Source organism: Aquarana catesbeiana, linkage group LG08, assembly GCF_042186555.1.
Source record: "Aquarana catesbeiana isolate 2022-GZ linkage group LG08, ASM4218655v1, whole genome shotgun sequence".
Lineage (NCBI taxonomy): Eukaryota > Metazoa > Chordata > Amphibia > Anura > Ranidae > Aquarana > Aquarana catesbeiana.
Genome location: NC_133331.1, coordinates 128924642 through 128946679, shown reverse-complemented (window position 1 = coordinate 128946679; position 22038 = coordinate 128924642).

Sequence of the window (22038 nt, the reverse complement as noted above, 5' to 3'; positions counted from 1 at the left end):
ATACATGTAACTTTACAGAATAGCAGACATTACTCGGCAATATTCATTAATTGCTGCATTTGTTAGCAAAAGAAGAAAGAAAATAGAAATACTAATTGCAATAAACATCAATAGATGCACACGAGGTAGAGCACATCTCACATAAAAATGTTTTCTTCACATACATGGATCATGGTTGCAGTGCAGTGCTATATAATAACTTGGCACTTGCAGATCTGTGGAATCGCTGATTAGCGCCGATTCCGAATTTACTAAGGCATGTTCGCCGCTAATAGCATGATTTTCCTTTCGCACGTTCGCCTAGTTAAACTCTTAATTGCCTGAAATGGACGCTATTACATGTAGAGCGCCCAGTACTTCCCGGAATATTAGTAAATCAAGGGGGAAAGGGAAGGAAAGGGATTTTTACGGTGCAATTTATTCAAATATAAAAGAGAAGGCTATATGTTTTTTTCCACTTTCTGTTAAAAAACAGTTTTATTGTTTACATTAAAAACAGACACATATGTCAATAATTTGTGACAATACAATTAAAACAGCGTGGTCAATAATAGAGGATAACATATAGGATATACGCTACGAATTCACAAATAGTCGTTATTGCATACTAGCCCGACATGTTTCGCATTAGTCGCTTTATCAAGGGGTATGCAATTGAGTAGCGAGTCATCCAATACTTTTAAATTATTCTACAAAAGAAGAAAAAGGGTTTTACATATAGAAAAAATATATTTTGCAATAATAATACAACATGAGATAAAGAATGTGTTATCACTCTGAAGCACCCATAAAGGCTTACCCCCAAAATAATTGACCCTAGGTGGACTCGTCAGAACCAGTGTATGCAGACACAGCCGAGCGGGATAGCAAGGGAGGCTAAATATGCAACCACAGGGAGCAGTCAGGTGAAGCTGTTGTACAAAACAAAGGGGTATTCAATATAAGGGGATAAATATCATTGTATAAAGGGTTAATTGGATTTGTAGAGAATATAAAGTTAAGTGAGTATCACTTACATCAAAGAGTTATTATAAGTTGCATCTGCGATCCGAGAGATGCAGTTAAACGCCAGAAATGGCAATAGCCGGAAATAGGTAAATGTAATATACGTTTGGAACTGGGAAACAGGACCTAAACACAATTTGCACAGGGATATGGTTAAAATTTGGAATTAAGACTATGCTCCATAAAGAAAGTATTGAAAAATGATGTTGTCAATCAATATCATAATGAGAGTTTGTTCAGAGTATAGAGTTTTCAATTAACTTAAAAGGGAGAAAAGTTATAGATAAATTAGAGACTCAACCAGAGTTCAATAGGTATAGCCATAAAAACATAACTCTAGAATATGGAGCAAGGTATGGTGATAAACACCAGTCACATTACCTAGCTTAAGTCTTCGCTTGCAACCTCCGGCGCTGGCAGACATGGCTGTCAGATTAGCCGGTTTAAATACTGCTCCCCATCGAGACGGCGTGTGACGTTGCCGGCTCGATGCGGACGTGATGGCGCTACTGCGCATGCCCGGGAAGCCAAACCTCGTCGAACCCCAATCCCCACAAATCACCGCGCCGGAGGAGACAGCCGACATGCGTGCTAATGCGCATGGTAACTCCTCCCGCACAATGATCACGCGGGGACGGAGGGGGCGGGGAATGGTTGCGATGGGAACCAGCTCTGCTGAGGGCGACGAATGCCATCGCCTGTCGAGAAGCTGGCTTGGAGGGGATGCACGGCGCGGGTTGGGCACATCAAAAAGGTGTGCCCCGGGCGTCCGTGTGGATGCGGCAGCCCCTCTATAACATATCCCAACAGGACCGGCCTGAAGTGGTCTAACTGGGAAAGGTCAAAGGGGTAATCGATCGACATGGGGGGACTGTAGTAGGGATACTGATTTCCATACAGCAGCAAAAGATCTATATAAAAGGCTATTGTCCCGAGGATATAGCCATGCATGCCTCAAGAGGGCCTACAACAAGGTAAAAATACAGAATAGAGATCCCTTATTATTTTTAAAAAAACACTCAAAAAAATCTGACACGGTCAGATTGATCACTCGCTATTCTGGTCAACATAAAAAAATTAGAAACATTATAACAAAATTCTGGCCTCTCTTGTCTGCTGACCCAGCTGTCAGCAGACACATCAATTCGTTTCCTGAAATAACCTACAGACGTGCCCCGTCATTGAAGGACCGTCTAGTCCATAGTCATTTCCAAGACACCTCAATTAACAATAACCCTTCCCACACAGGTATCTCCCCGTGTGGCAGATGTGACATATGTCCCTATGTGGAAAATACATCACAATTCTCACTTCCCAATGGTCAATGGCATTTAATAAAATTTAAGGCTACATGTCAAACTCCAGGCATAGTCTATTTAGCTCAATGTATCTGCGGTGGATTCTATGTGGGTAAAACAAAACGACCACTATACAAACGAATTAGAGATCACATAAAGCCAATCTTGAAAAAACAAATGGACACAGCCATTGCCAGACATGTAGGATTATATCACAACTTCAATCCCAGAACCATAAAGTTCTATGCTTTGGAACATATACCACTAGATGAAAGAGGGGGAAGTGTCGATCGGACACTCCTCCAGCTTGAAGCCCGTTGGATTTACAGTCTCCAAGCCACTCACTTCCCAGGTTTCAATGAATGCCTTAGTTACAGACCCTTCCTCTGATTTAAGCTGCTCATGTCATGGGTAATGATGTCACTTTCCAACTGACACCATCCCCCTTTCATCCCTCTACCCCTTCCCCATCTCCCTCCCCCACCCCTACCCCTTTCCTCTATGCCTTTCTCATAATTTGTTATCTGTGAATATCCACGTTAGCTTATTTTATTTATCTCTTATTGATACATTTGTGTAAATGTGTAATTGCTGTCTAAATGATGTCTCACTGCTTAACCATGTTCTTTATTGTATTCATGATTTGATAGATACAATGTGTGTTGTCCCTCAGTAGCACCGATCGAAATTGGCTGGTCTGTGGTCCCCCCATGTCGATCGATTACCCCTTTGATCTTTCCCAGTTAGACCACTTCAGGCCGGTCCTGTTGGGATATGTTATAGAGGGGCTGCCGCATCCACACGGACGCCCGGGGCACACCTTTTTGATGTGCCCAACCCGCGCCGTGCATCCCCTCCAAGCCAGCTTCTCGACAGGCGATGGCATTCGTCGCCCTCAGCAGAGCTGGTTCCCATCGCAACCATTCCCCGCCCCCTCCGTCCCCGCGTGATCATTGTGCGGGAGGAGTTACCATGCGCATTAGCACGCATGTCGGCTGTCTCCTCCGGCGCGGTGATTTGTGGGGATTGGGGTTCGACGAGGTTTGGCTTCCCGGGCATGCGCAGTAGCGCCATCACGTCCGCATCGAGCCGGCAACGTCACACGCCGTCTCGATGGGGAGCAGTATTTAAACCGGCTAATCTGACAGCCATGTCTGTCAGCGCCGGAGGTTGCAAGCGAAGACTTAAGCTAGGTAATGTGACTGGTGTTTATCACCATACCTTGCTCCATATTCTAGAGTTATGTTTTTATGGCTATACCTATTGAACTCTGGTTGAGTCTCTAATTTATCTATAACTTTTCTCCCTTTTAAGTTAATTGAAAACTCTATACTCTGAACAAACTCTCATTATGATATTGATTGACAACATCATTTTTCAATACTTTCTTTATGGAGCATAGTCTTAATTCCAAATTTTAACCATATCCCTGTGCAAATTGTGTTTAGGTCCTGTTTCCCAGTTCCAAACGTATATTACATTTACCTATTTCCGGCTATTGCCATTTCTGGCGTTTAACTGCATCTCTCGGATCGCAGATGCAACTTATAATAACTCTTTGATGTAAGTGATACTCACTTAACTTTATATTCTCTACAAATCCAATTAACCCTTTATACAATGATATTTATCCCCTTATATTGAATACCCCTTTGTTTTGTACAACAGCTTCACCTGACTGCTCCCTGTGGTTGCATATTTAGCCTCCCTTGCTATCCCGCTCGGCTGTGTCTGCATACACTGGTTCTGACGAGTCCACCTAGGGTCAATTATTTTGGGGGTAAGCCTTTATGGGTGCTTCAGAGTGATAACACATTCTTTATCTCATGTTGTATTATTATTGCAAAATATATTTTTTCTATATGTAAAACCCTTTTTCTTCTTTTGTAGAATAATTTAAAAGTATTGGATGACTCGCTACTCAATTGCATACCCCTTGATAAAGCGACTAATGCGAAACATGTCGGGCTAGTATGCAATAACGACTATTTGTGAATTCGTAGCGTATATCCTATATGTTATCCTCTATTATTGACCACGCTGTTTTAATTGTATTGTCACAAATTATTGACATATGTGTCTGTTTTTAATGTAAACAATAAAACTGTTTTTTAACAGAAAGTGGAAAAAAACATATAGCCTTCTCTTTTATATTTGAATAAATTGCACCGTAAAAATCCCTTTCCTTCCTTTTTCACTTATCTAATTTTTATCTGGGATGAGGTGCCTACTTTAAGGGTGTTTCCCTTTCCGAAACCACAAACCTGTATAACCTAGATTCAGTGTTTTAATACACACTTTCTCAAGGTTTTCGGGAAGGGTAGCACAACAATGTTAGCTATATGAGTTACTATGTATCAAACCCATAACCCTTTTCTTTTCTCTTGTTTATTAATTATTATCTTCATTATTATTTTTTCTTGTTAGAAGGACCAAATTCGCCCCCTCCCTCCCCATTTCCTGTCCCTCCCTCTTTCCCTCCCCACACTCCCCCATGGCAGCTTTCAGTGGTGAGGCCTGGTTAGGCCTTATGGATAAGATCCAACAAACCCATAATACGGGAGAAATGAGTGACAAGGATCTGGAACATATCTTCCTAAGACTTCAACGTCTTCTGGAACGTAAAGTAAGAATATATTGGCATAAAAAATATTTTATTAAATATATAGATCACAAAATTGTGCCTTGGGGTTTAAGAATCCAAATCTTCCCTAATGTACGCAAAGTTGATGACCCCTTGAAGGTCCAGTGGGAAGAAAACCTGCAGACTTGTTCCTTTGGGATGATGGATCTATTGTGCAAACAATACGAACAAGAATTTGTCACTTTAGATGCATCCATTACACAATGGTATAATGACCATAAACATATATCACATAATGCAAAATTTAAGAAAAAAGAAAATGAACTCAAGGTTCATGTAGAAAAATATACCTTGGACATCATCCGAACGAAGGAGAACAAGTTTGCACGTGACACCAATGCCCACTCAAACGGGTCAGCTTACAAATGGACGCATAATACTAATACTAGACCATATAGATCCTCCGGTCAACGCAATACTAGAAATGGCAATGATACAACTAACCTTTCACCTTCCTCTTCCCTATCATCTAGCCAATCAACGGTCTATCGAGATCTGTCTGGAGACAGACTGCCGAAGCGACGCAAAAGCAACTCAGACACGGCCTCCTTGGAGTCCCTTAAGAACCTAACCGGCACTCCTGCACCTCGTCGGTCACAGCCCAATCACCTCAAATTGGCACCACCTCGCACTTCTAGCGTACCTCACCCTTCGTCACAAACTTCACGTGGTCCACAGGTATCGGCCACTCATACTATTGTATCCACAGCACCCTCTACGGCGGTCACTGCTCCTCCCCTTAACCTTAACACGGTTACCAAGGTAAGCAACACTAATACTGTGATTTCTCCCTCAGGTACACCTGTAACAACAGATATGAAGTTAGCTCCCATTTTTTTAGGGAAAGATCAGGAAATGGCATAAACCCAGACTCCAGCTTAATTCCCTGTACCTCTGACCCCACATCTAATCCATCTGAATTGTCCATCATTAATCTTTCTTCGTATGCCTTAAATGAGTTCGAAGAACAAGTCCTTAAATTGGGTCTTACTTTTTGCCCTGACTCTCAGCCTGATAAGTTTCACCTTATCAAGGATCTTCATCTATTCGCTCGCAGACTCTTATACAAAGTCATCTTTGACAAACCCCAATCAGACATCTGTCCTAATGATAAAACAAGTAGTCTTTGGACTAATATAGAAGAACAGAGAGCCTATGAGGACTTGATGGCACTCTGGGAGGAGGGACACACGGATGACGACGCCTCCGGTTGTCTGCACTTGCCGGAGCTGTCGGTCGCCGGTGTGTCTTTCCCCCCCCCACAGCCCTATAAACCAAAGTCAAAAAATTTCCCTCTTCTAAATACGAACCCCAATATCTGGGCATTCGTTACACAGACCTCACAAGCAATTGAAGAGTCTAACCTTCGCCCCTCTGGTTCGTCTAACTTAAATGCAAATCAAAAAGCTGCCCTTAAATCCCTTGAGTCCAATCAAAAAATAATAATCAAACCTGCCGATAAAGGCGGGAATTTGGTTATCATGGAAATACCTCAATACATTAATATGTGCAATAAAATTTTATGTAATCAAGAATGGTACCGTCCTATTTCCAAAAGTCTAATACAAAATTTCCATGCTGAATACTATAATATCATTTTTAAGGCATTTCACGAGGGCATCATAGATAAAAATACGTGGGACTACCTCAATGTGAAGGACCCACGTATTCCTACGTTTTATGCCTTACCAAAGGTACATAAATCCATTACAGACCCTCCAGGACGCCCCATAATCTCGGGCTGTCTGTGTCTTACGGAAAATGCTAGCTGTCTAGTTGACAATTATTTACATCCTCACGTTACCTCCCTCTTCTCTTATATTAAAGACACTATAGATCTATTAAAAACTAATGAAGATATATCTCTCCCACCAGGCACCATTTTGGTTGCCCTGGATATTGAAAGCCTCTATAATACGATCCCCCACAAAAAGGGTATTGAAATTGTCAGTAATCACCTACAAGAGAGAGGTCCCTCATTTGAGAAATACAATGACTTTGTCTTAAAACTTCTCAACTACATACTAAGACACAATGTCTTCATGTTCAACTCTTCCCACTACCTCCAGGTGCAGGGGGTTGCGATGGGGACCAAATGTGCCCCATCGTATGCCAACCTGTACCTGGGGGGGTGGGAAAAAGATCTGTTTTCCAGGGACGACCTGACCTTTTTCTTGGAAAAGGTCGTCTCCTGGTATCGTTACCTAGACGATGTTCTGGTATTTTGGTCTGGGTCAGAAAGAGAATTGGTTGAATTCTTTAAACTGATCTCTGTTAATAATTTTAACTTACATTTCACCATGGAACACAGCATAACTGCAATTAATTTTCTTGATCTTACCATTTCAATTGATACCAATGGAAAACTAAATTCGTCACTTTTCAGAAAACCCTCGGCGGGAAACACTATTCTCCACGCAGCTAGTGCGCACCCTGACCCGTTGTTGAAAAGTATCCCCTACAGTCAATACTTGCGTCTAAGACGCAACTGTAGTAGGGATACTGATTTCCATACAGCAGCAAAAGATCTATATAAAAGGCTATTGTCCCGAGGATATAGCCATGCATGCCTCAAGAGGGCCTACAACAAGGTAAAAATACAGAATAGAGATCCCTTATTATTTTTTAAAAAAACACTCAAAAAAATCTGACACGGTCAGATTGATCACTCGCTATTCTGGTCAACATAAAAAAATTAGAAACATTATAACAAAATTCTGGCCTCTCTTGTCTGCTGACCCAGCTGTCAGCAGACACATCAATTCGTTTCCTGAAATAACCTACAGACGTGCCCCGTCATTGAAGGACCGTCTAGTCCATAGTCATTTCCAAGACACCTCAATTAACAATAACCCTTCCCACACAGGTATCTCCCCGTGTGGCAGATGTGACATATGTCCCTATGTGGAAAATACATCACAATTCTCACTTCCCAATGGTCAATGGCATTTAATAAAATTTAAGGCTACATGTCAAACTCCAGGCATAGTCTATTTAGCTCAATGTATCTGCGGTGGATTCTATGTGGGTAAAACAAAACGACCACTATACAAACGAATTAGAGATCACATAAAGCCAATCTTGAAAAAACAAATGGACACAGCCATTGCCAGACATGTAGGATTATATCACAACTTCAATCCCAGAACCATAAAGTTCTATGCTTTGGAACATATACCACTAGATGAAAGAGGGGGAAGTGTCGATCGGACACTCCTCCAGCTTGAAGCCCGTTGGATTTACAGTCTCCAAGCCACTCACTTCCCAGGTTTCAATGAATGCCTTAGTTACAGACCCTTCCTCTGATTTAAGCTGCTCATGTCATGGGTAATGATGTCACTTTCCAACTGACACCATCCCCCTTTCATCCCTCTACCCCTTCCCCATCTCCCTCCCCCACCCCTACCCCTTTCCTCTATGCCTTTCTCATAATTTGTTATCTGTGAATATCCACGTTAGCTTATTTTATTTATCTCTTATTGATACATTTGTGTAAATGTGTAATTGCTGTCTAAATGATGTCTCACTGCTTAACCATGTTCTTTATTGTATTCATGATTTGATAGATACAATGTGTGTTGTCCCTCAGTAGCACCGATCGAAATTGGCTGGTCTGTGGTCCCCCCATGTCGATCGATTACCCCTTTGACCTTTCCCAGTTAGACCACTTCAGGCCGGTCCTGTTGGGATATGTTATAGAGGGGCTGCCGCATCCACACGGACGCCCGGGGCACACCTTTTTGATGTGCCCAACCCGCGCCGTGCATCCCCTCCAAGCCAGCTTCTCGACAGGCGATGGCATTCGTCGCCCTCAGCAGAGCTGGTTCCCATCGCAACCATTCCCCGCCCCCTCCGTCCCCGCGTGATCATTGTGCGGGAGGAGTTACCATGCGCATTAGCACGCATGTCGGCTGTCTCCTCCGGCGCGGTGATTTGTGGGGATTGGGGTTCGACGAGGTTTGGCTTCCCGGGCATGCGCAGTAGCGCCATCACGTCCGCATCGAGCCGGCAACGTCACACGCCGTCTCGATGGGGAGCAGTATTTAAACCGGCTAATCTGACAGCCATGTCTGCCAGCGCCGGAGGTTGCAAGCGAAGACTTAAGCTAGGTAATGTGACTGGTGTTTATCACCATACCTTGCTCCATATTCTAGAGTTATGTTTTTATGGCTATACCTATTGAACTCTGGTTGAGTCTCTAATTTATCTATAACTTTTCTCCCTTTTAAGTTAATTGAAAACTCTATACTCTGAACAAACTCTCATTATGATATTGATTGACAACATCATTTTTCAATACTTTCTTTATGGAGCATAGTCTTAATTCCAAATTTTAACCATATCCCTGTGCAAATTGTGTTTAGGTCCTGTTTCCCAGTTCCAAACGTATATTACATTTACCTATTTCCGGCTATTGCCATTTCTGGCGTTTAACTGCATCTCTCGGATCGCAGATGCAACTTATAATAACTCTTTGATGTAAGTGATACTCACTTAACTTTATATTCTCTACAAATCCAATTAACCCTTTATACAATGATATTTATCCCCTTATATTGAATACCCCTTTGTTTTGTACAACAGCTTCACCTGACTGCTCCCTGTGGTTGCATATTTAGCCTCCCTTGCTATCCCGCTCGGCTGTGTCTGCATACACTGGTTCTGACGAGTCCACCTAGGGTCAATTATTTTGGGGGTAAGCCTTTATGGGTGCTTCAGAGTGATAACACATTCTTTATCTCATGTTGTATTATTATTGCAAAATATATTTTTTCTATATGTAAAACCCTTTTTCTTCTTTTGTAGAATAATTTAAAAGTATTGGATGACTCGCTACTCAATTGCATACCCCTTGATAAAGCGACTAATGCGAAACATGTCGGGCTAGTATGCAATAACGACTATTTGTGAATTCGTAGCGTATATCCTATATGTTATCCTCTATTATTGACCACGCTGTTTTAATTGTATTGTCACAAATTATTGACATATGTGTCTGTTTTTAATGTAAACAATAAAACTGTTTTTTAACAGAAAGTGGAAAAAAACATATAGCCTTCTCTTTTATATTTGAATAAATTGCACCGTAAAAATCCCTTTCCTTCCTTTTTCACTTATCTAATTTTTATCTGGGATGAGGTGCCTACTTTAAGGGTGTTTCCCTTTCCGAAACCACAAACCTGTATAAATTAGTAAATCAACCCCAGTATGTGCAAAATATATTTGATCCTAAACACCTCCTCATCATTAAGATGAGGAGATGTTTAGAAGTGTGTGTCAAACTGTGATGTGATGTAAGTTCCTTTTATATATGGCTCAAGACCTGTAAATACAGTTGATCTGCACATTTTAGGTCTAATAATGCTTGGTCTACTAATCTGTCTGAAGAACATGTGTGTTTTCTGTGGTCTTTTTATAATTAAAGGTCTTGTAATCAAATAAGGCTTCTGTCTTGTGAATTTTTTTGCCAACGATATCTACGAAAAATTTATATATTTCCACTACATATGGCATGTTCTAACAAGTGATTAGACCATTGCAATATACATGTACACTGGTATTATGTGTAGAGTAATTGGGTGGTACATGCAGCAAATGATGTATCTGCTTGTATATACACAAAGAAATCTCTAAAATCTGGCAAATGACAAGAGCAAAGAAATCTATTTGTACTAGAGTACAGTGTGAACTTCCCCCTCTGTCATAATACACAGATAAGTGCAGCAGATCTTGGTGTCTTGTGTTGATCAAATGCTGTTTTTGCAGCTGGAACATTTGACAGAAGATACTGAAACAATCAGCTTGTATTGAAGTGAGAGGGTTACACACAGCTTGAAATGGGGTCAGTTCTTTTGTTCATTTCGAACAACCCCAGACTTTTAGGAAAAAACATAGTAAGATTTTTTTTAATAAGTTGACACATATCTTAAAAATAGCCTTGTATAAAGCGCTGTCGGAATTCATGGCCACGTTCATTGTGATAATCTTCAGGGATTGGTGAAATAGGGTCCTCATCACTGTCAGTGTCAACCAGCAAACCAACAGGATGGGGCAAGTTATGAAGGACATAGCATGACAAAAAAATTTTTTTTTCCGCCCAATACCAAAGAAAACCACCAGATAGCAAGATACAGCGAAACCTGCTTTTAAGGACAGCAAAGGTACATTCAATGACATCTCTTGTCTAAGTCATTGCAGCATTGTACTGAGATTCAGCAGGTGTGGAGCATCTCAAAAGTAGCGTTAACAGCCATGGCAGACAAGGATAGCCAGAATCACCTAAAATACATACGGAAATTTCCAATATTTATATATAAATAGTATATCATAATGAGTGGGTGTGATGAACCCTTGTCCTCAACAGGACTATGTCCGCCGTAAATGTTTCCTTTGTCCAGAACCAGCACTATCCAAGACCCTTTAGCCCACCCAGTCACTAGTCGTAACACAGTGTAGGGTGAAAAACATCAAACTCCCTTTATTCAAGCACATGTTACAACAGATATACAACTCAGAGACACTCCCCCCCACCCTTGGATTCAAGGCAGGGTAAACTGTCCAATAACAATTGTAAAAAAGGGGAGACACTTGGGAAAGGGAAGTGGCTGCACACCCCGAAAAATTCAGAAAAAAGGAGATTCTCGTCCAAGAGAAAGGGGTTTTCTAGGCAGCAAACAACGTGTACAGATAAAATTAAATTTAAAGGGATAATTTTATTGGAGCATATGACAATAGAGTAAAAAACATGAACTGTGTACAAAAAATGTATTATAAAAAACACAGGAGCATATATAAAGCTACACATAAATTATGCAATAATCAAGCGCTTGGATAGTCCTGATGCGTTTCGACCCCATCGGGTCTTCTTCAGAGGATGGGTATGCACTGTAGAAAAGATTTACATGCATAAAAATAGTATCAATGCACTTATGCACAGTTGTATATAGTAAATATAAAAGTTTAAAGCATAGTTACCAAATGTATGCATATAGCCATATCTCCTGAGCCTAAGGCTTTCAAAGAACCTCCACTATCCGGTCCCGGCCCGGATCCCCCCGGCCTGCCAGCGCCCCAAGGGGAGGAGGCCAAGCAAAAACTGCGCGACTAGCGATGAATTACACCTGTGGGATGCCCTGCGATTGGCAAGGGGCGTGTGGGCCGGCGGCACCTGTGATCTGGACATCAAGCAATGGCGCATAGTGCATATAGGGAATGTATTTGAATTCTATTTGTGTATACTTATATGAATCAAATAATAATGATCATATTTTTACAAAATTTTGGGCTGTTTTGCCTAATTGTAACAGCAATTGGCATTTATAAATAAATAATCGAAAATTATTGAACATATATATAGGTGTACCCAGATTTAAAAAAGGCAAATAGAATGGATGAGAAAGAAAAAAGGGGAAAGGAAGGGGAACAAAGAGAAAGGAAGGAAGAAAGGAGGAAAAGGGGAAAACAACGGGGTGTGGAGGGGAATATGACAAGGAAAAATCGGTGGGGAATGGGTAGGGAGGAAGGAGGGAAAGAAAAAAAAAGAAGGTGTGGAGGGGAAAAAAGCAGGGAAGGGAGAGCAGTGAGGAAAACAAATACAGAGAAGGAGAAAAATGGAAAGAGAAGGAATGATCAACAGGGAATGATCAACAGGGAAATTAAGAAAGTGAAAAAGTGATAGTGCAGAATGTGAATGGAGAATGGAAAAAAAAAAAACATAGTGTGAAATACAAACACCGATGTGTGGGTAAACAACTAGTGAAATCACAAGTGAGTGAAGGAATGGTGTGAATGAAGAAAAAGGTGGGGTGCTGGGGGGAAGTGAAGATCAAAAGAATGGAAAAGTATGGGAGTGACAAAATGGGATGAAAATGAAGTGAAAAAGGACAAGAAATACCAGAAGAAGGTAGAGTACTCGAGGTGGTTTACCTGGGAGGTGCAAAGCATGTATGCAGCACACCAATATGAAAGAGTAGGCTGTTGGGGTTGCACAGGATATGTGTATTGTGAGCAAAGATGGTAAGTCTAAAATAAAAATGTTATAAAGGGTGTTTAGTTGGTGTCAAATAATGAAAGCGATATATAAAGTGTAAGTAAATGAGGAAGGTACCTGTCACGAAGATGCCCCTATGTGGATGTACTTCCTGTGTGAGCAGTGGGGATCAAATGAGAGATCCCATAGGGAGCTGTTAACCTTAAGTATTGAGGATGGGGCACCAATTAATTGCTGATAGAGGCCACAGATGCGCGTCAGCCACCCCCACCTTACTTACCTTCACAAGGACGGTGTTGACAGTGTCAACACTCCTCGTGTAGTTCACCTGGCGTTTCGGAAGATGAGCTGTCCCGGCGTAGCCGTCATTTCTGCCGTAATTGTGTGGCGCCGTGACGTCACGGACACGGCGCCCAGAAGGATTCGGGACGATGCTGGCAGGGAGAAGTCACGTCCCAGAGGGTCCAGCCCTCTAGTGGACGTGTAGATAGGCGCAGGGCCCTACGCCTGTCTCCCCCTGCCAGGAAGGAACACAGTAGCGAGGCTGACTCACCTGAAGGGGAAGTGGCTAGACCGGAAATCCGGATCGAGACCTGGGTGGGAGAAGGCATGAGAGTCGCATAGCAATAATAGATTAACAATTCTGAAGGGTGTACCTGAGACACAGTGTGGAAACCAGGGCATGTTTTGAATTGTCACATTTTATCCGGGCAGAAAGTGTGAACACCTGCAATAACCCATAATTTGTTTTGTATGGGATGAAAGTTTACAAAAGCTGGGAGCTATTTGGAATGTATTCAAAGAGTCCATAGGTTGTCTTCACCATGATCTATTCATAGTACAAAATGAAGATATATTAATATTGCACATCAGTCAGGAGATACATATAATGGGGAAAATTACAAGCATTATCCAAAGTAAAAAACACATTTGTATACAATTTACAATTTACATTACAAAATAATTATGTTGCATCCCAAAAGCCAAACACCTCAATATAAATCTTCTTTGTTTGGCGACTAAGTTCCCAAATTTTTCCATGGCCCATTTTATAGCTTGAATTGCATCATCATGATCTATTATTGTGTATAGTGATGAGACATCTGCCGTGGCTATCCAGTATTTGTGTCTTGGCCTTAATTCAAGCTTGCTCACTATTTAGATCAAGTGTTTTGTGTCCCTTAAGTATGCCTCAGTATTTGGCACCAAAGACTGCAAATATTTATCCACGTATTCTCCCAGCCTTGCATTTATGGATTGGATGCCATTAATTATAGGCCTTCCGGGCGGTTGTGTGTGGTTTTTGTGGATTTTTGGTACTGTATAAATAATGGGTACTTTACAAGTATCAGGGACCAAATATTTTTCTTCTTTTTTAGTTAGGATGTTTTTTAGGCTGCCTCTGAGTACCAAATCTGCCAGTTCTTTTTTATATTCCTTTGTAGGGTTCCCCTTTAGTTTTATGTATGTGTTCGTATCCTCCAGTTGATTTAACAATTCTTTATGATAATATTCTTTAGATAGTACGACTATTGCCCCCCCTTTATCGGCTGGTCTGATTACAACCTGTTTATTTTCTTCTAACTGTTTTATTCCTGTTTTTATGTTATGGGGTTCATTCGTTTTTCTAATTTTTAGTTGGTCCAGTTCCTGATTTACCATTCTCCCAAATACTTCAATATGTTCATTATTATGGACTTGTGGATTAAGTTTGATTTGTGGGAGGTTTATTTAACATGTATTTTTTAATGTTAAGTTTTCTGATATACTTCTGTATATCTATATACATGTCAAATTTGTTCAAATTCCATTTTGGGGCATATTTCAGTCCTTTATCCAGTGTTATTAGCTCATTTCTAGTTAGTTCAATTACGCTTAAGTTGTATATTCCCTCACCTATTACTCTCATTTTCTTTTGGGTCTTGAATCCTCCTCTGCATCCCCTCTTGCGTCTGGGCTTCTTGTTTTTATTGTTCGATCGTATCGCGGTGGTGTCCTCTCGCTCCTGCGGTAATCTAAAAAATGGCTCGAGTGTTCCTCATCTCTGTAATCTCTAAGGGCCTCAAATACTGAGGCATACTTAAGGGACACGAAACACTTGATCCAAATCTTGAGCAATCTTGAATTAAGGCCAAGACACAAATACTGGATAGCCACGGCAGATGTCTCATCACTATACACAATAATAGATCATGATGATGCAATTCAAGCTAAAGAATGGGCCATGGAAAAATTTGGGAACTTAGTCTCCAAACAAAGAAGATTTATATTGAGGTGTTTGGCTTTTGGGATGCAACATAATTATTTTTGGTACGATGGAGAATACTACAGGCAATTGAATGGCATAGGAATGGGTGCTAAATATGCACCCAGCGTAGCCAATATCTTTATGGCAAACTGGGAGGACCAAATTATTTTTTCTAACAAACCTACAAATATGAAATTATATAGGAGGTTCATTGATGATTGCATTATAATATGGGAAGGGGACAAGGAAAGCCTCACCCAATTTCTGGACCAGCTAAATGACAACCAAAAAAATATTAAACTTACTTATGAGATCAGTGACGAGGAAGTGAAATTTCTTGATTTACAAATAAAGATTGTGGAAAGCGTTATCAGTACAAAGACTTTCTTCAAACCGGTCAAAAGTAATAGTTACATACCGGTGGATAGTTGCTATCATGAACCCTGGATTATAAACATCCCAAAGGGCCAGATGATCAGACTCAGAAGGAATTGCTCAGATAATAGTGAATATCTGGAGCAAGCAAAGTGGATAGGAGATAAATTCCTAGCAAAAGGTTACAATAAGGAATTTATCGAAAACAAAATACAGGAAGTGTACCAAATGCCACGTGATGAATTAATCCAAGATAGACAAAAAAATCAGCAACAACAAATTGAGATTCCACTTATAATGAACTATAGTGTTCAACACAATCAGGTGGAAAAAATCATCAAAAAATATTGGCCCATTCTTAAAGCTGACAGAATACTCCAAAACAGCTTACCTGAAAAACCCCTCTTTATCTATAGACGAGCGCCTACTTTCAGAGATCTAATAGCAAAAAATGTCCCTGACCCCCCAAGGAAATCAACAGGTCTAACTTTTTTTCAGGGCAAAGGTTTCTACCCCTGCAAAAGGTGCTTTGCATGTAAAAATACCAATCAAATACCAACAAAAGTGTAAAAAATTCAGCTCCACAAGTACCAAGAAGGAATATGATATAAACGAATTTATTGCCTGTAGAATTGAGGTAGTGGTATATGTACTTTAATGTGCATGCTCCCTACAGTATGTTGGGAGAACAACACGACCATTATGGAAACGCATTAGAGAACATATATTGAACATCAGGAATGGTTTCCCAAAGCATAGTGTTTCCAAACATTTCACAAGGTACCATAAAGATCCCACAGGCCTAAAATTTTGGGCTATTGATAAATACACACCACACTGGAGAGGATCCAATAAAGTCAGAGAATTAAGCAAACGAGAATCCAGATGGATTTTTGAGATGTGTACATTGGCGCCCAGTGGGTTGAATATTGAATTAGATTCAAATTGTTTCATATCAGATTACTAGCTTTTATTATATCCCTTGTAAACTTTTAAAGCTCTCTGTTTTCTAGTTGTGGATAATAATATCTTGATTTTATTATTTTAATTGATTATTTTAACTAATTTTATAATCTTATTGCTCAGTATCTTCCCTAGAGTACATAAGAAACAACGTCATTAATTTTTATCTGTGTTGATCTGGATAGATCATTTTGAAACAATAGTGTATTAGTGACAGTCACCAGTAGAGTGTTTTTTTTTCTTGCTTCACTTAGTTATACTGTGTGATGGGTCAATGAAGGCCTAACTATCAACCAATTGATATTGGAATGAGTATATGGATCACAGTTGGATTAGGTATTCATTTTACAATATATTTATATTTTGTATATTCAATTTTAAACTTGATTCTTTGTCTAAATTTGGCTGATGTCATTTAATCACCTTTATTTGTATAATTTTCTTATGGAATCCTGGGTATTTTGATAATGACACTAGTGACTATTATTTATTTAGAGTAAGAACGCACCGTAATTTTATGTTTATCTAACCATTAAAACTGAAGTATTTTTAGAATGCTATAAATAGTAACCACCACTAGAGGGAGGATGTGGATTGGATATCGTTTCCTTGTTTTATATTTTATCTTCTATGTTTTATCTTTTATGTATATTATTATGAAGAAATATATAATGATCAGGTTTTAAATTAAAATGCAGTGCTTAATAAAGTTTAGATGTCCAGTGATGGCTTGGTGAAAAAACAAAATGATGACTCAATGACATACCGCTGTCTCTATAGCAACACTGACGCTAGCACCAATATATAATGGAGACTCGAGTGTCACATGACTAACCTTGAAAAAGTCACGTGTCGGGTGACGCAACGCGTAGGAGGAGTCAGTGACGTCAAGCATTGAGGCTGGTCAACAGTATCGTTGCAAGCGGTGAAAGAACCCACCACGCCCCAAGCGGCTGATTGTTTTTTCATCCAGGCAGAAACTTCCTAGGCTTATGTGAGTGGACCTAGTGAGGTGTGTTTTACCTTGTAGCAATCGTTCATTGCGCAATTATGTTTCTTCTCTGTATTTTCACTTTATGTATACGTGGCATCTGAGGATTATTCAGCGGGAAGCCATTCAAATTATACGGCAACTGTTAATTTGTGAACAGATTCTTTTTGGCACGTATGGGACTTTGTTCTAGAGTATACACCAGTACATATTTCCCACAAGTGAGAACGGCTATCAACACACAGCGCTAAGTGGGAATCCAATGTAAGGAGGAATTAATACAAGATTGGACAACACATATAGCAATTACACTTACCCGTAAATATAGGGGATAACCTGTGGTCGATTTACCTTGTGGAGTATATTATAACTTAGTGGCTATAGGTTTTGCTGACCTGTTCACGTCTATATTTATTTTTACTCTGCATTTGATATTTATTTATATATCTTCACAATTTTTAATTCTTATTTTTATGAACCACGGATTGATTTATTTATTATACTGTGCACTGGTTGTTAGTCTGACTGGAAGGTTAATAGCGCAACACATCATTTAATTTATTTGCATTATGCCCATGGGCCGTGTTTTTTGTAGGCGAATAGCGGCGGCCAGCGTCATTTCAAATTTTGATATGAAACTGTTTACTGATGCGGCAGGTTCAGCTGGTTATGGAGCATACTGTCAGGGTCAGTGGAGTGCTGGGTATTGGCCATTGGAACGGCGGGAGGTTGGTTTGGTGCGTCATTTGGCTGCCCTGGAATTGTTTCCCATTGTGTTGTCAGTGGAGTTGTGGGGTAAGGAATTTAGTAATAGACGCGTTCGGTGTCATTGTGATGATTTGGGGGTGGTGCAGGCCATTAATAGTGTTAGAGCTTCTTCTCCTCCTGTTGTCCGCTTGCTTTCACCATTTGTTCTTACTTGTTTGCGTCTTAGCTGTTTTGTTTCTGCTGTGCATGTCCCAGGAATTGATAATTCAGTGGCAGATGCATTGTCTTGTTTCCAGTGGGACAGATTCCAGCACGGATTCCATGCCCCCCGGATGGTTGTGGAGCACTGCGTTACCACTTCCCAGCTCTTAATAAGTCGGTTTCTGTGTTTACTTGGACTTCATACAGCAGGGTGTGGCAGGAATGGAGGGACCTGGTAAGTGAAGTTGGGGGGTGCTCTCGTGAAGAAGATGGGGTGCATTTGTTACTTTATTTTATCTGCAGGAATTTTGAACACAGGGTTTCTGTCTATTCTAGGTCTCAGAAGTTGGCTGGGCTGGCTTTCATGTTTAAGTTTGTCTTCTCAACGTAATGCGACTAAAGTTTTTATGGTCAGGCAAGCTATAGGGGGCTACCGCAAAGGTCGCTCTGTAGCTGATTCTAGATGCCCTGTTTCCTTTTCAATCCTTAGTACTATCGTGGGCCAATTGGGGAACAGAGCCAGGGTCGTAGCCAAGTTTTTCTTACATAATGGGGGCATGGCGATCTGTCATCGGGAGTTGGAGGAAGAGACCTGGTGTTTTCTAAGACAGAATAGCGTTCACCTGAATGCCATTGGCATTGATCTATGGCATTTGGGTTTGCAGGATGGTATCCAGCGGGCCTTCCAAGTTTGGAGGGCTACACAAACATAAGGTGTCACACTTGTGTGCTGTGGCGGGAGGTCTATGGGGTCTTTGAAGGCGATGCTGGATAAAATAATGGAGAATTAGGGGGGTTGGGCCCATCTGGAGGTATGGGTGTCCCTCCCCATCCTAATAATACAAAGCTGCTAACAATGGTTTTAAGTTGGTTGTATCTGGTAGGAAGTAACTGGTAATTGTCCCTGAGCCGGTGTAAGGTGCGGCTGGGGGCCTTTCATGGGGTGACAGATACAACCGGTTGGTCGAGAGAAAAATAGCCCTTCAAATACCTTTTTTTGGTTTAATGGTTATGTATAAAATGAATTATATACATTACGATTGTTTATGTTGTTTTTTGTATTTAATTTTGTTGTAATAAAAGGCTGCTATGGCCATTCGACTCCAAAATAATAAGTGTCGTCTGGTCAATCTTGGGGGATGAAGGAATGGGGTTTAGTTGCTTATTTTACAGGAAGCCTGAGCCTCGGTAATCTGCACATCCCTCAGTCAAGTCAATGGCCTGGAGCAAAAAGTGCAACTTGGAGGAGGGCCAGCATGACTAGGGTGGGCAGTTGAGGCAGAGAGAATAGTGGTGTGATGGAGAAGGTATTAATCCACTTGCCTGGATTGGTGGTGGAGGTTCTTGTCGGAGCTCAGTTGGAGCTTCTCATAGAATCAGGAAGGTTTCTCCCACCAACCCTCCCTTGTTTGTTGTTTTGGGGGGGGGGGCTACCTTGCCAGCTTTCTGGTAATATGGGGTTGGGATGATTTTTCCTTAGTGGGCAGTTCTTGGTGGGGTATGTTTCCCATGACCATTTGCGCTATGGGTTCATTTATTACTAGTCGTAGCAGCAGCGAGAGGTCTATGGGGTCTCTGAAGGCGGTGCTGGATAAAATCATGGAGAATTAGGGGGATTGGGCCCATCTGGAGGTAAGGGTGTCCCTTCCCTTCCTAATAATACAATGCTAACAATGGTTTTAAGTTGGTTGTATCTGGTAGGAAGTAACTGGTAATTGTCCCTGAGCCAATGTAAGTTGCGACTGGGGGTCTTTCATGGGGTGACAGATACAACCGGTTGGTCGAGAAAAAAATAGCCCTTCAAAGACCTTAGATTGGGTAGGATTAAGCTGAGGTTTTTGGTTTAATGGTTATGTATAAAATGTATTATATGCATTACGATTGTTTATGTTGTTGTTTGTATTTCATGTTGTAATAAAAGGCTGCTATTGCTATTCGACTCCAAAATAATATGTGTCATCTGGTCAATCTTGGGGGGTGAAGGAATGGGGTTTAGTTGTTTATTTTACAGGAAGCCTGAGCTTCGGTAATCTGCACATCCCTCAGTAATGCACTCACAAACTCCTGCTAATTTAAAATCCACACGCACAAAAAATCTCCAGGACACTGGAGCATGTCCCTTAATATAAATCACACTTCCACATTATCTCCCTCACCATTCTGTTTCTCCTAACCTCTGGAGATATATCCCCAAACCCTGGGCTTCCTCCATTTAACTGTACTCAACACACCCATTACCCTGCACCCTCTGGCTGCAGCCACAATCCACACAATCTAGTTCCCATTTTTCTTCCTCCCAAGACCAGACTCCCTTTCTCTTGCGCCCTTTGGAATGCCTGCTCTGTCTGTAACAAACTCACCTCATTCCCTCTTTATCACTAACTCATTTAATCTACTCGCCATTACCGAAACTTGGCTAAATGAATCCGACATTGCGTCTTCTGCTGCCCTATCCATCCACTATGGTGATCTTCTCTGGACTTTCAGGTACTTCACCCACCTCCCTCTGTCACTCTCCTCATTTGATACACACTGCATTCGTCTTTTCTACCCAGTTTTTCTGAGGATAGCTGTGATCTACTGGCCCCCTGGACCGGTTTTAACCTTTCTTGATGACTTCTTTGCCTGGCTACCCTACATTCTCTCTTCTGAAATCCTCATAACCATTCTCAGGGACTTCAACATCCCTACTAATACTAACTCTCCTGCTACTTCCAAACCTCCCAGTCTAACCTCCTCCTTTGACCTGAAGCAATCAATAGATGCTTCTACTCACTCTAAAAGCAATACCCTTGACCTTGTTTTCTCCCACTTATGCACTCCGTCAACCTCTCCAACTATCCTTTCCCTCTCTCTGATCACTACCTTATTAGTTTCACTCTCTCCCTCTCCTCCACCTCCTCTCCCTCCAATTGCCTAAAAGCTACCTGTAGAAACCTAAGCCCTCTTAACCCTTCTCTTCTCTGCTACAGACCACCTCTATGACAAAATCGCACCCCTGTCCTGCATCAACCTAGCCACTTCTGTCTACAACGCTTCACTTTTAGCCTCACTGGACACATTGGTCCACCTCACTATACAAAGAATCAGGCCCTGACCCCTGCAACCTTGGCAAACAGATGACTGAAAAAACATAGTTGTGCTCTTGAGCGCCTGTGACGAAACACTAAGTCTCAGAAAGATTTCCACCAATATAAATCTGCCCTCCAAAAATACAATTCCTGCCTGCTCACTGCCAAGCAGATCTATTTTTTCACTCTCATTAACAATTTATCATCCCGTCCCCGTTAACTCTTCTCTACCTTCAACTCTCTACTTCGTCCTCCACTGCCTCCACCCACTAACTCCCTCACTGCCCAGGAGATCGCCAATCACTTCAAACAGAAGATTGAAACAATTTGTGAGAAGATCTCTGCTGTTCAGATACCTTCCATGCTTTACACTTCCATGTGTAGGCAATTACGGCTTCTAAGACCACCCAGATAGGTTCAGGTAATGCAGGAAGACCTCCGTTGACCCCCAGGCCTGGAGATATCAATAAAGTGACACAGGAGACAGGTTTGCTTAGCCACTTTATGACATCTAATTTGAGTCTCAGAAATACAGCATTTATAT